This window comes from Typopeltis vanoorti, chromosome 6, assembly GCF_054136105.1.
Source record: "Typopeltis vanoorti isolate ZY-2024b chromosome 6, IOZ_Tvanoo_1.0, whole genome shotgun sequence".
NCBI lineage: Eukaryota > Metazoa > Arthropoda > Arachnida > Uropygi > Thelyphonidae > Typopeltis > Typopeltis vanoorti.
The window spans coordinates 21,688,524-21,704,974 of NC_143554.1; the positions used below are offsets into that span (position 1 = coordinate 21,688,524).

At 33.2% G+C, this 16,451-nt stretch overlaps 1 protein-coding gene across 1 annotated transcript in view; it reads right to left on the bottom strand.

The window, feature by feature from the left end:
- Rrp6 (exosome component Rrp6) overlaps nt 1-16,451 on the bottom strand; it is a 251,754-nt gene that overhangs the window by 42,372 nt on the left and 192,931 nt on the right. The window lies entirely within an intron of this gene.

The window sequence follows — 16,451 nt, forward strand, 5'->3', positions numbered from 1 at the left end:
GCCTACTTTCTCCTCACCTGTTTAGTATCTATGCTTTGGACATCATGCATGTAGCACTGGATTAGATTAAGACAGGAATTAGGATAGGTGTGAGATGGGTCAGCAATTTGAGATATATTGATAGTACAGTATATCTTGTACTAGTTTTTCCTCCTTTGTAAAGAAGGAAAAACTAGTACAAATCCTTGACAGAGTTAATGAGATCAGCAAGAACAGAGGACTTAAGCTAAACAATAGCAAGACAAAGATCATAATTCTCAAAGGAGACAGGGAAACGCTTGAAAAACAAGTGTACCTTAATGGAGAAATAATTCAAGAAGTCAGCAATTTGAGTACCTGGGATCCATCATTAATGTGAAGAAATGCTCTCCAGAAAACATCAGAACATTAGGAATGGCTAAAACAACAGACTTGTCTAAAATCTGGTCTTGTCTATCACTACAGGAACAAAGCTGAGGATTCTGGATGCAGCTGTTACAGGCGACTTAAGAATCTTAAGGTAGACAAATGGATGAGTGCTAGAAAGAATCAGTAGAACTTTAAGACTCCTTAAGGGTATTGACAGAATAAAGCTGAAATACTTTGGACACACAGAAATAATGGAAGAAAGAGTTCTCAAAACAGATAGAGGTAAAGTTCCTGGAAAAAGATTAAGTGGTAGACCCTCAATGAGATGCATCAATGGTGTGACTGGAGGGACTGGTCTTCAGGGAGTTGAAGCCTCCTGAAAAGCATACATCAGGCCATGTAGCAAGGACTTGTATTTCACATCACTAAGGAGCAGAGTGACAATAAGGCATCTGAAGATGGCCAACAAAATTATAGATGGATGTAAGAAATCCCAAGTTAGAACAGAAGTAAATCAACATCAAATTCACCTTTGTTTGGAACTGAATCTTTTAAAACACTAATTAAAGTTACAGCTTAATATGAATAAATTGTTTGTTCTAATACTGGAATTAAAGCAATCTGATAACTGGTTCTCTTGCCTGTTTATATGAGACTGGCCAAAAGTGAAAAATTCTTATAAAGGTGAGAAATAAGACATGGGTGATTTTGGCTCAGAATATCACTGAATGGTTTAGAGATCAAAATTTCAGGTTGTAGAAGTAGACATTCTAAAAGTATCGTCTATTTGTGAAGTGTAAGTTTTGTGGGAAAGAGGAGTGTAGTATGCTGTCATATTCTGGATTAGATTTGCAGTCAAAGGTCACTGCAGAAGTAAGAGCCAGTGAAAGAACATTGCATGGTACACAACATTAGTTGAAAAATTTCAGCACAGATATCACCACAAGTTTTATGTCTATATATATTGCTGTTAAATTGTGAATGAATACAATTCACTAAGGAATGTTTCATTCATAATTTGACAAGTTAAAACCCTTGAAAAGGATATGCTTGTATTTTAGTATAAGTTGTATATAACCTGACAAATATTGGATACTGTAATTAGTGTAAAACTTGTGAATATTCCCTTGTAAAATACCTACTAAATTGTATGTTAGACAATGAATTTGTTATATACATATTTTCCGTTAGAATCGATATAAAAGAATTACTGTGTAAATTGCATATAACCAACTGAGATTATAAGGTCAAAGTACGAGGGCTAGACACCGGATTAGTAAGTTGCCTCAAGCAGTCACGTGCGCATACGGCACGTGGCGACCTAAGTTTTCGGGGAAGACGCTACGAAAAGGCAAGACCCACGAGTGCAAAGGAATAACGTGTCGGGTGAAAATTAAGGGTTACAAGGAGTCCCAGTAGGGGTTGATATAAAAGGGCTGGACCCCCCCAATGGACTTTTTTGCTTTTTGTCTGGAGTCTCTGTTCTCTCTCGGTGGCAGGTTGGAGGTGTCAGACTTCTGCCACCAAGAGAGAACAGAGGATTCTTGAGGGCAACTACTGGAAAAGATAGTGGCCAGGTAGCTTGCCTTATGGATGCGGAATCACTTCGCACTAAGAATATTCTAGGCATAGATGATCGGTATGCAGACTCCATGAGGACCAACCTAAGCTGACAGGAATTTTAGCCTTAACATAGAAGGAAGAAAATGTCTGGAAGGAATCCAAGAATCAAAAGAACAAGCATGAGGAATCCTCGAGTTCGGTATAGTAAACCTTTAATCAAGTAATGTGTGAGAGGAAGGTAATTGTAACTTAAGAATCATAGACCTTCATAAAGTTTTGAGACTATCTAAAATTAAAACAGAACTGTGATATTTTAATTGTAGTTGGTGAGCAATATATGCTATGTATTATAATTGTACTTGTGTTGATTGCTAGCTATGTTTAAGAGCTGTACAGATGTCTAATCCAGACAGCTTGATTAACACCTAAAAGTCATTATTGGTTTTATAATCTAAGAATGCGAGCTTTGAATCTTTGAACATAATGTTTTTGTAGTATTAATTACTGTGTGATGTATATTGATTAATTTTACTTTGTAATCTAGTAGTACAGTGATAATTGAAAGTTCTTTATTCTGTATGATGATCATTATGTTAAATAAACCTTTTGCTCTTATTAATTTGCTTGCCTGTGTCTAAGAATCCGATGCACCACTCATAAATTATTCGGATCTGAGCAGGAGATAATTGTTAATTAAGACCACGACTACAAACATGGTTGATTATATAAGGTATTGATAATTGATAACTTAGTATGGAAATAGATTAGATTAGATTAACCATGTGCATATCTGAAGGTTCACTTCTTGACTGAGAAATTTTTCCAATCTAAGGGTTCTGGGTGGTGCAGCAGAACAAATAAATTTTCCCAGAACCTTAAGAGAAGTTAACTTCAGAAGCTTTGTTACCAAGGAGCTGGCTTAACCTTGAGACAATCCCTTTGTAGATCAGACTTGCACATGTGATAATCTAAGGGGCTGAAGTATATAATAGTAAGACAAAGACAGACACAATATAGGCGCTGCTGAGATAGGACAAATTATTCAAGAAATAGTTAAGTCATATTAAATAAATATTAACTAGAACGACATTATAACACTGCTATATATAGGCTATAGCAGAGACAAAGCATAAGATGGGTGAAATCAGAAGGTATCTCACATGGTGATAAATAGTACCAGAATTCATACTGAAAAGTATTTATTATTTGAGAGGTTTCAAGGTAGCAAAGAAGTTGACTGTTAAATGATTTCTCCATTACAACGGAAATGGATGAAAGTAGAATAGGCCAGAGTTTGATAGTAAATATTTGGCATTTGTTACAATTCTTAAGATAAGGTTGGATATACACTACTTTCCAAGTTACTGGATAAATACCAATGGAAAAGACTAGAATAAAAGATACTGGAGTCATCTGAATCAAAAACAGACCTTCATGTGAGAGAAATGTCATCAGGGGAATTCTTTTTTTTTGGCATCTAGATTGGAGATTTTTCTGATTTCTTTGGATACATTGAATGTTATGAGTTACAGAATGCTGTTTACTAAAATCACAAATACAAGAATTGAAGGAAAAGTAAAAAAGCACAAGCATGTATTACTTTGCCACTCAAAGAAAAGTCCAACCATTGAATGCAAGAGTTGGAAGTGAGGTTGGACCAAAGACAAAACCAACTGCATTAGTAAGGAATATATTACCCCTCCCCTTTTAAATATCACCTCCACACACACACACACAACCTTATAAGCAAGGTCAAAGCATATAAATGCTGTGTGTGAGGGCAGAAAATGTTTGAAAATTATATACATTTTCTGTACTTTTTCCCAAGAAAAAAAACACGGAAATTTTAAGCTAAAGGAGAAATCCACAGAGAATGAAAATTTAAAGTGGTATGAGTAATACATTTGCTTCTGATTTTTATCTGTATGAAATGGCTTGTGACAACTTGTTAAATTTAAAAATTTTCTTCCTTTAAGTCTGTCATTAAACCATTGTTTCTACAGTCTCATTTTCATTAAGCCTTTCTGATTAAAATGTATTCGTAAGCTTACGGATCAACAGGACAATCATCTTGATTGTAAGCGAAGTGGCACTCCCATGGACCCATAGCTGGATCTATCCTCTTCCTCTATTTTGAGGAAGATCCACTCACTTTAATCTTTCCTATAAGGCCTTATCAGCCAACTCTTCTTTAAAAAAAAAAAAAAAAAAAAAAAAAACAGCTAACGCCTTTTTATTCCCGTATATACGGGAGTAGGCGAGGCCATTTAGCCCTATCTAACTTTTGGAGACTGAGTGGGCAGTTCAATCTCCACTGGTACCCAATCAGAGACAGATGGCCCAAGGCTATCACTAATTAAGCGGTACGCAGTGAAGAGAGACGGCTCAAATGTGCCGCCATCTCGTGGTCTCTAACCCTAACACAATGTATTTAATGTCTGAAATAATGTGGGTTCTACGGTCGATTTTCTTGAGTTTACAGGACGAAAAACCTGCTTGCCCGTGCCAGAGATCGACTAACTCGGGAACCGGTCGAAAAAAGGCTTAGAAAAATTTCCTCTAGTCGCCGACTAGACTCAAAACCAAGACTTCCTTCGTGCGGCCTAGCGCGGTGGTGTGCAAACGCCACATCCACTGAGCTACACAGGCTCTCCAACTCTTCTTATTTTATGCTATTAGAGTACTCGAGGAGCATGAGGCCCTTCCATTTCTGGCCTTACAACTATGTCTCCTCATACTATAATCTACTTTTTCTCCTTCAATATACCCTATTCCTCCTATGGGTTTAAATTTGGAAGAAGGCTAGTTCAGAAGCCTTAAGGTAGCAGCCCAACCACTGAATTATTCCATCATCAGGCTAGTCACCTGACATGGAGAACATAATTCTACTTTTAAGCTGACAGAAAAAGGTAATTAGACTGAATCTATGGAAAACGACCCAGGAAAAGGTAAAATGAAAATGGAAACGACAAAATATAATACATACAGCAAACTGGAATGTAAGAGGAATAGCATATAAAGAAATAGAATTAGACCAAATATTAAATGCAAGAAATTTTAAAATAGCAGTAATCACTGAAACAAAAAATAAATTAAAATGAACTATGAGAACTGAAAATTTTAATGTGATATACAGTGGAGTTGACAGAGACCAAAGAGCACAAGCAGGAATAATGATTTAGATTCATAACTCCCTTTCAAAACAGTTAAAACATTATAAATTATGGAACAAAAGAATAATAGAAACTAGAATAAAAACAGATAGAGGTTATTTAACAATAATTGGTTTATATGCCAAAGAAGAAGGAAGAAAACAGGATAATACTGAATTTTATAATCAGCTACAAAATATATATAATAAAATAAATAAAAATGATCATGTAATTTTAGCAAGAGACTTAAATGCAAGAATTGGAAACACGAAAATTAATAATAATATAAGAATATATGGAGAATACACTCTAAACAGGAATGGTAAGAAATTGATTGACTTTGTAGTTTATAATAACCTAAAAATAATGAATTCTTTCTACAAACATAAAGACATACATAAATATACTTGGGCAGCAAGAGGATGGAAATCAATATTAGATTTATCTTAAATGAAAAGACAAAGTTTTCTTTAGATGTTAGAGTTCACTGAGGATATGAAATAAGCAGTGACCACTTCCTCATTAAAATAAAATTAAGATTACCACCTAAATGGCTACAAGTAACAAGAACAGAAAGAAAATTTAAAACATTTGTTTATAAAACTAGATATTAAATGACACAAATATACAATGGCTATATGAACAAAGAATTAACCAATATCTAGATAAAATAAAACAAAATGAAGAAATAGAATGGCTTAATATAAAAACGATACTAAATGCAGCAGCAAATGTAGGCTTAGGAAAGATCAAAAAATTCAATAAAAGGAAAAAACTGAAGATATGGGACGATACAATCAAAGAAATAATCAAAATGAAAAAAGAAGTCTATCATAAATGGTTAAGCAGTAAAAGATTAAAAGATGAAATAGAATATAAAAGAATAAGAGCCATAGCTAAAAGAGAAGTCAGAAAAAGACAGAAAATCATGGAACAAATTTGTTTCTAATTTAGAACATGATTTATATAAAATAAGACCCAATGTATATAAGATTTTGAAACATTTAAATGCAGATACTAAAGAAAACATAAAATTAAACTGAATTGAAATTAGAATTTCTAATTTTCTACACAGAATTGTGGACAGATAAATATTTTTAAAAAGACAACTGGCAAACATTTAATGAAAATGAAATAATTAAAGAAGAATTAGAAATCAGCCTGAAAGAAACAAGAAATGGAAAATCACCTGGAGAAGATAAGCTAGGTTCAGAAAGATATAAATGTGCAGGAACAAAATTCAAAGAAGGATTCCTATTATTTTTAAATAAAATTTATTCAACTGGTAATCCCTCAATAGAATGGAAAAAAGCAATTGTGATTCCTATCTTTAAAAAAGGTAGTAGAGATGACCCTAAAAACTAAAGAGTTATAAGTATACTAAATTCCTGTTACAAAATATATAGCAGAATTTTAAATAGCAAACTAATGAAATATTCCAAAAACTTTATTTTAGAAGTACAGAATGGATTTAGAAAAGGACGATCATGTATAGACACGGCCGTTTGCCTAAAATTAATAATAGAGAAAAGAAGAGAATATAATGTAGAAACACATATTGCATTTATTGACTTTGAAAAAGCATTTGACAAAGTTAAAAGAAGCATTTTATTTAACACATTAAAAGAAAGAGAAATACCAAATAATATCCTAAAAGCTATCATAAGTATATATATGAAAATAATCAAATACAAATAAGATTAAATCATGAGCTATCATATACAAGAGAAGGGACATCTCTGTCAAACCAAGGGGTTCGACAGAGATGTCCCTTCTCAGCAACTCTTTTTAATATTTACCTAAATGAAATAATAATAAAATAGAATAAATATTTCCATCAAGGTATTAAGCTTTCTCCTACTGTGAACTTAAACACTCTCCTTTTTGCCGATAACCAAATAATAATTACAAATTCTGAAGGTAACTTACAGAAAGCTATTTTAGATCTAAATGAGATAGCCAAAGATTATGGTATGATAATATCATCAGAAAAATCAAAAACTATGGCCTTTAAAGGACAAAATCCAGCAAGAACTAAGATAGTAATAGATAACATATGAAAAAGATATAAATGTAAAAATTGCAAAATATTTAAAAATAACAGGTGTAATTAACTCTATATTTAAACCAAACCTAGTTCAAAAACAAACCAGACTAAAAAGTATACAATACATTAGCCCTACCAGTCTTATTGTATGGAAGTGAAATCTGGACAATAAAACAAAAAGACAAATGAAGATTAATAACAGCAGAAATGAAGTCTATGAGAAAAAATGCAAAGTGTACTCTATTTGATCACAAAAGAAACGAAGAAATTATGAAAGAATTAAACCAAGAATCAGTAATAGAAAAAATTTAAAAAAATAAACATAAATGGATGGGACACATTCAAAGAATGAAAATAAAAAGATTACAAAAACAAGCCTTAAAGTACAAGCCATTAGGAAATAGAATACCACGACGTCCTCTTAAACAATGACTTCTAAGGCTGGATCAGGCCACGCTAGACCAAAATCCTTGATATGCATGATGACGATGATGTAAGCTTTTTCCCAGTGCAATCAAAATCAATTTCACCATCTTTAAATGACTATTACGATTTTTTTTTTTTTTTTTTTTTTTTGTGAACATTACTCATAGAAAATAGGGAGAACTTGTTTAAATGGAAAATTAAAAAGCAAAAGGAATAAGTCAGAGGTGGACATAATGATGAGACTTAAATTAGTACTCATACTATCAACTTAATCTCATTCATATATCCACTTCTGAAATGATGAAAAATGAACCTTTCAATGAAGCTTTGATCTTATGAGTATAACTGCAAGTCTGTCATAAGAATGGCTGATAGCTTCATGTTATATATGACAAAGTATATGTTTACCTATAAATTATATCCTTGTTTTCATCCGTATTTTAAAATAGCATAAACAAACAAAGGCTCGAGTATGAGATATTTTCAAGACTGAGCTACTTATGGATAGCAGATGATTTCACATCAAGTTGCATGAAGCAGGGACACTTTTTTTTTTTTTTTTAATCTTCAGAGAAGTTTCAGTAGAAGCTAGAGTTGAAGTGGAGTTGCAGAGAAGTATCTCAATTCTTATGTACATCATAATACTTCAGGTATACAATCAAATTATTATTATTATTATTATTATTTTAATTTTTTTTTGTCAGGCATAATATACATTCCAAATCAGAGGGGGAAAAAAAGTTAGCCATAACTATCTCAAATCCACATTATAGAAATAATATGGTGAAACTTTCTTTTTTTTTACTTCAATATGAGCAAAACATGACTTCTACCTACCAAGATAATCCTCAGTATCAATGGTTCTAGATTTCATTGATGAAGCAATGCTCAACATCTTGGAGAATATTCACACTAATCCAAGGCTATTTAGGGAATTGAGGATATCTAGTGAGGCACAACTTCTAAAAATCTTATCTTACAAGTCTTAAAAAAGAAATATATCAGAATTTTTCTCTCAGTTCAGCTCTACAGTACTGTAGAGCCACTGCTAATTGTAATTCAAGATATCTCTAGGATCATAGGATCCCTCGTTTAGTTTCATATAGGCAGTGAATCACCACACTTCCAATGGATTGCAGTCTTCTTCCAAACTGCAAGATGTGGCATCGGTTCTGTACTGAGGATCAATATCCCAAAAAGATAAACATTCAAAACTGTGGATTCTGTCTCATCTTTTGTAGGGGTCGAGGATGATCTCATTGGAAGAGGCAGTTCAAATCCTAGAAATACCCTTTCAGTAATGTATCAATGATTCTGACAATGGAAGTAGAAATCACAGGAAGTTTGGAAATAATGGATCACTGATCCAAATCCTCACATCTTAAAAGTAATAGAGGTTAATGAACAGCTAGAAAAATTTCATACCTCATACGTCAGTGTTTTTAGAATCAATGTAGAAGAGGTAGCTAAAGGGAATTCTATTCCTTAAAAAATTTAAAAAGTGGGGAGGGTATGTTACTTGTCACATTAGATAGATACTGATGGCTAGCTGCAAAAGAAAATCTAGATTTAGATGGACTGATGCAGTTAGAATTACCCTAGAAGACCAAAACATAAAAATTTAACAATGTTGGAGTCTTGACAAATAAGTTTACTTCAGGAAAATTACTAATAGGAATTTAGCAATGATGTAAACTTAATCATGTAGTACTATCACAGCATCTTGTAAGAACCTCCATAGTTCAGTCAGTATAGATGAAGCCCTTTGGTTGGAAAGACCTGGGTTCAATCTCCATCTATGATGTGAGGAACCTTTATCTGGTCTCTTTCGACTAAAGCCGAGTTAGCTGATCTCTTATGGAGGTAGATGGTTTTTCACCAAGAAACTCAGGTTTTTCATCCCTCAGAACAGGCAAATCAGCCAGTGAAAACACGGTTCTAATCATAAAATACATACTTAATCCCTCATTAGGAGGACTCAACCAGTCCTAAGGGATGGTTGAAGAACAGGGGAGAATCCCACATGAATAAATAAATAGCAGAATCAAATTTCTGATATGTGCCCTTAAAAGAGTATAAAAGGGCACATGTCAGAAATTTGATTACGATAAGTGTTTTCTATCACTGTTTATTCTATCAGAACATTGCTTGTTTCGAATTCCCAACTCATGAAAAACTGAAGATAAAGTAATGCATATCATTATGGACATCTCATGGTAGAGTAAACTATTGTGAAAAATGTGGCATGAAGCATATCATTATCATACTCATCATCAGAGACCTCCAAACAGACAAAACTCATCCACGGAAGGCATGCAATAGTTTACTATTGTAAACTATTGTGAGGCATCTCAATATACAACACTGAAAAAGGAAGAGACCAAACTGAGAAATAGACAATATTTAATGAGAGCAGAAGGAAAAATGAGTAATAAAATAGTTGCAGACAAGAAAAGTTTATTTCATTACAGCCATCTTATATAGTGACATTATTTTCACAAACTCATAGCTATAATTATGGGGGATGGGATTACACACATACAGCATCATTTCAAATTGATCTGCAATAAAATGGAATTATAAAGATAAAAATAATGAAGTCTTAAACACAGGACCAAAACAATCAATGAAAATGACTTCACTGAAACATACCCATCACAAAAAAGAGACCAAATAGTTTTAAAGGATCCAAAACCATCAGATTTTGGATCTCTTAAAACTGTTTACATAATGCATTTCAAAAATTTTCAGAGTTGAATTTCCAATTGTTGATATTTCAATGAGGTGAGAACAATCATAATGTTGGAAATCCATTCACATTATTCAAGAACCCTATTAATTATTTAGTACTTTTGCACAATAAAAAATGCACTAAAAGTTGTGTATTTTTAAACTTCAAACAATTTTGACTTATTTTTGTCCTATCCAACAAATCTTAAACCAATCATGCTTGCTCCCCTAGCAACAAAGGCAGTGTTGAGGATTAAATAATCCAGAAACTTGTCTTTAGAAATGAAATACAGTATTTTTTTCAAGCTACTTCAGACTTCTAATTGACAACATGATGGTCCTCACACCAGTCACTGAAAATCATCAGCCATCTAAAGATGTAAGGTGGAGATGCTAGCACAATGTACACCAAACAAGTAACTTTGCTGCTGAAATTAAAGCCATAATTGAGATGACCCAAATTTCACTATATTTCATGGTTGGAGCAGCTTGGCTGGAATTATGGGAAAAGTAATTGTCTTATGAGGACAGAAGAACATATCTGTTAAATCTATATATAGTACATTTAAACTTTTCAGCATTCTGTGCCACTGTAATTAATGTTTAAGAAGACTTCTGGAATCTTAAATAATTTTTCTGGTAGTATTTCTATTATATCTATTAGTAGAAAAAGATATTTTCTAGATGTTCATGTCTGTTTTTGGAATATTCTCTGAGGTACAAAACCAGACTAGCTGCACTGACCAAGTTCTTGGCTATATTCAATTTGTGTGCTAGATGGCAATTATGGTAACTAGCATACTAATCTGTCGATGTGAGTGGGCTTTCCATCTATAGTTGGAGATGAACAACAAAGAAATATTGTATTCTTCACATAGACGAACAAATTAAAGCAATTTACAGCCTTTTCTTAAAATGATAAAGTTGTCTATTTGAAAAGCCACAATGAAAACACAGAAAAAGAAGAAAGGAACAAATCAGTACTACTATTTTATATATACATATATTTGAATATCAAGACCACACATGATAAGTCACAACATCTATAATACGATAGTGCCATGTATGGGTGAGTGATTAGAGAGATGAGCTCATTAGTACCCTCTCTCCCTCTGCTGGAGGAGTTGTCAGTTACATTCATTGAGAAAGATGGTACAGAGAATAGTATTCCAAAGAACAGAGGCATGTGCAGAATGAAGAAAGAGAATTCAGGGTTAGTATGGTGAGTCTGCAAATGAATATATATGGATGTTGACAGCAGCTGGCAATATTTGTATATCATTAGAAGAAAATGGAGGAGTGGTGGTGGTGTTAAGTTAGGTGGAGCAGCATCCACAAAAATATAGATATACAGAGAAATAAATACTTCCTAGAAAAGACAATGCAGAACAAGTCTCAACAGGAAAGCAATTTGAGGAGTGAGTGAGAAAGAGAGAGAGATTATCTTTCAAGTGCTCCCCATGGCCAGCCACCTATGGAAACCTTTATTCTTGTATACTTGAATGGAGGAGGTGCTGACTTCCTAGTTGAATAATAACAGTGTGGAGAGTATGCCTAACAGGGCCACTTTGAAATTACAATATAATACATGCATCACAATATAATACTTGCTATTGTAGTCTATTAGAACTGAAATCATCAAAAATGAAAAACAGAGGATGACAAAGAACTAAACAGACATTGCATTTAACCATGCCTTAGAAAACTGAACAAGAAACTCATTTTCTGTTAAGTTTTTCTTCAACATAATTTGGAGGAAAACTTAACAGGAAACAAGTAATGATGGAAATTTAAACACACAGTACTATCATCATATGCTGTATATCGCCAGAGAGTACATGACAGGAATTCAACGATAGTTTCACCCCCCCCCCACCAGGAAAAAAAAAAAAAAAAAAAAAAAAAAGCAGGCAATGCTCTTTAAAGAAATTATAGCCCTCTGCACTCAAAAATCAAGGGAACAGGCACCAAGATGGAGATTGAATTTGCCTTTGGGTAACTTATCGCACTTGTGGAGTTTGATCTTCAGAAGAAAATTGCCAAAAAACACCCACAAGTCAACACATACATACTCTTGCCTAAAAGTCCAATATGTCCTTAATGACTATGGTGTAATCTAACTCTGGCTATGATATGACACTTCATTGTATTAAGGAGATATATTAATGTCTACGCTACAACTCATTTTTACTAATTTAACTGTTTACTAATTAATATTATTTTGTTTATACCATCAGCCCTTAAACTTATGACTGGGTTCTGTTCCAATAATCCAGTAATAAGTTCGAAATCACTATACTAACCGTAACGATATGTTAACATGATGGACTGTTAAAATGTTTAGGTCTGTTTTGTTTATTTTTAAATAATTTTACTCTATTTTTTTTATAGCGAAATAATACAATCTACAAATTATAACACAAAATTACTGTTAGATGAGCAATACTGGGATGTAATAAATGATGAAACAGTAGTGCTTCTGTATGCTCACGGCGAAATAATTATCTGGAAACACATGGAGCAAGAGCAATTCTTCAAAGCTGTTGCTGCGAGGTCATCAACAATTCTTTTAAATTCAGGTGTAGATCATCAGTATACAGATGTTCTATTCTACAGAATTCTGTTGCAAGTGACCATTTTTGGTTGTTAATGCATTTACATTATGAGAACTGCTAGATTAATTGCTTTATATAGTATTATTTATCTGTCATGTTACAAAGATAGGGAGAGGAAAAAAAAGTTGTGAATCTTGAAGAAGAAAGAAGCAACATTTATGTGCAATTTTTCTAGAAGTCATTTTTTTTTCTTCTGAATTTCAAAATTTCATTGTCAAGGCAGAACTTTTGTATCTCCAAGAATAGGAAATGCAATTATTTCCAAGATAAACTGGTGTTAAGGAGATCTGTTTCCACTGAAGAAATAAAGAAACTGTTTCTTGCAAGACAGGTCGTTCAGATGCAGTTAACAGACAATGTTATTTTTAGCTGGTATATTTTTGGGCACCAAAACCAGATAAGATGTGATTTAGTTGATTTTTTATTATTATTAAACTGTTTTTCGTTTTTGTATATTGAAGTTAGATTGAATTTTATTTGCATGCTTAGATTTTAGTATAGAAATCTGATACCACTTGCAGCCAATTTTTACAAAAGGTAAAATATGGCTAGAATTTAATAAATTAAACTTTTTACTAATAATAAAAGTTAAAACTTTACCAATGGTGCAATTGACAGTATTTAATAATTTAAAATATTCATGCAGAAATTGTAACAAGCATTGTGCACCAGATACATAATTTGTGGAAGGTCCAAGTTCATCTTTAGGAGATATAGTAACAACAGGAGTAGACTTTTTTAAAAATATCCGCATCTATGCAAACTGAGCACAGATTTGTGGTCAGTTTGCATAGATGCAGAATGCCTCAACTGCCTTATTAACAGTCAAATGCCTTTATCAATTTTTTAGTGTAAAATTTTTTTTTTTTTCAGGGGAGTAATGGCTTTTTTCATGTTCTGCTTTTTTCCCTTATTTTTCCTTTGAGAGTTTGTGCTATAAACTATCAGCTCTTCATTTGCAAGCTTCTTCCACATCATCTACTAACTGCTCTACATCTTCAATGTTAATTTCTAAATCCAACTCTTGAGCCAGCATTAGTATTTTATTGTCACCAAACCTCTTGTAAGGTTTTGTGAATAATGTGAATGTATACATTCATATATTTTGAATGATTATGAATTTTTTTAGGATTACTTCCAAAAATCTCTGAGGGTGTTCTCATTCTCAGTAACAGCCTGAATCAAAGCATTTCTTAAATAATGTCTTAAAGGCAGGAATAAACACCCTAATCTATGGGCTGCAGGAGTGAGGTGGTGTTCATGAGGATTCATGTCAATTCTTAGAAAGATTTAATAGTTAAATTATGTTGAATTTTGAATTACTATCCCCCCCCCAAATGTTTTATGTTACTTGAAATACATATTTAGAGAATTCTACCAGTTCTGTTGACTATCAATATGGATTTCTATCAGGTAACCAAAAAAAGTTTGTGTGGTTTTTCATAATAAAATTTTCACAAAATGTTTTATTCATTAAAATAAGCACCTTTACAATCTATGACTCTTTCCCAATGAGATACAAGTTTGCAAATTCAGCTTTTATAAAATGTTTTGTCTTTAGAAGTAATAAAACTAGCGATCTAAACTTCAATTTCTGTTTTATTATGGAATTGTCTATTTCACATGTGATTGTTTAGGTGAAAAAAAAAAAAAAAGTGATAATCACTTGGAGAAATGTCAGGAGAATATGGAGGATAAGGGAGTATCTCGCATCATAAAGCACAAATCTTCTCACAGGTAAGTTTTGCATTGCACTGTAAGAAAAGCACTTTCTTCTGATTAACTAGTCCTGGCTGTTTCTGAAGCAATGCATTCATCACATGCTTGAGTTGCATCGAGTAGATCTCAGCCGCAATTGTTTGACATACAGTAAGAAATTCGTAGTGGACAATACTGGCTTCAGTTAACACACACACACAGCATAGTCTTCTGGGGGATGAAGCAGTGCCTTTGAAGTGTGTGTACTGGATCGTTTGGTGACAACCAATGAAAAGTTCACTTCCTGTTAGAGTAAAAGATCTGTTTTTCATCACAAGTGAGCAAGTAATCCAAAAACAGATCATTTTTATGACATGAAAGAAGTGAAGAATGAATTGATAGCCTTTGAAGTTTATTACCATCTGATAATGCATGTGGGACTCATTTGCTTAGCTTTCATGATTTTTCCAGTTTATGCAAGTATAAACGAATTGTTTCATCACTCAAGTTAAATGTTTGTGAAAGTTTCTAACATGTTAATGTAGAAATATTTTCAACAGTCACACATAATTCTTCATCACCAATAATGGAGGGTCTTCCTGAACATGGTGCATCTTCAATGATTCATCACCAGAAACAAATTTTTAAAACCATTTCTGCAAAGTATATTCTGCTAATGTATCTTTTTCAAACTGGCACACATATCTCATCGGATGCTTCTGAAGCCTTCAAACCGAGTTTAAATTAGTAAAGTAAACAAGCCCGAATTACACCATGTTCAACTGACATTTTAAAAGGGTTCAAAAATCACAGAAAAAGAGTACACACAAAGTTAGAGTGCTCCAATTGACTGATGTGTATCTGTGCCTTATGATGCACATATAAAATTGCATTCTGCAAACCACTACAGAATAAAACAAGTCACTGTGGTCAACTCTACTGAAAACTGCACAAACTTTTTTGCTTACCTGATAAAAGTTACATGCCTTTAAAGGAATCCATCTTATCTCTTGCACTGTTAATTCACTCCTGATAGCTCCTTTAGCCATACTCAACTGATGTTTACTGAGAAGGTTGCTAGTTCTTTTTGATTCATCTATTACTAATTTATTGCTCATCTCATATTTAGACTATAAGAGTATGCAGACTCATATTTCTTTTCACTTAGCAAAATGCCTTTTTCTATTTATTATTCCTTCCCCACTCCTTTCAAGAACAATTGATGCACACCATTTCACTTTCATTAGCTAAATTCTTATGCTGCTCTCAAGTTTGGCACATGAAAAGACCTTCCTTTAGTTTCAACAAGAGCAGATAATCCCATTAAATTGACTTTTCATGACAGTTTTATGATTGTGAAATTAGAGATTTACAGCACATCAATACTACAAGTGGCCTAGAGCAGTGCTTCCCAACCAGTGTGCCATGAGATATGTGACAAACAGTAATTCATGCATCTAATCAACACATGACACTTAAAACTCTAAAAAAAGTTTGCAAGAATTGGTACATCTAATGATTCTTCAGTGTGCCATAATGCCAAAAAGATTGGGAAGCACTGGACTAGAGGTTAGGTAAATTAGTAATTTTGTTCTTGATTAGTAAATGTGACCATATCCTCTCTTCCCAAACAAGTTTTTTGTGGGACCCCTTCTCACAAATTTTGTAGATTCCATGAACAAGTTAATTGAGTCACTAAGTTTCCCCAGTAATGCATGGATTTCACAGTAGGACAAACTAGCAGGGAGGTAATCTTACAGCAATCAAGAACAATCAAGGCATATCATTTACTACCTAAAAAAGGTTTAACACACTGAATGGTCAGTCAATGTTCCTGCATTCACTGTTGCTTGTTTTCAGCAGAGAGGAGAG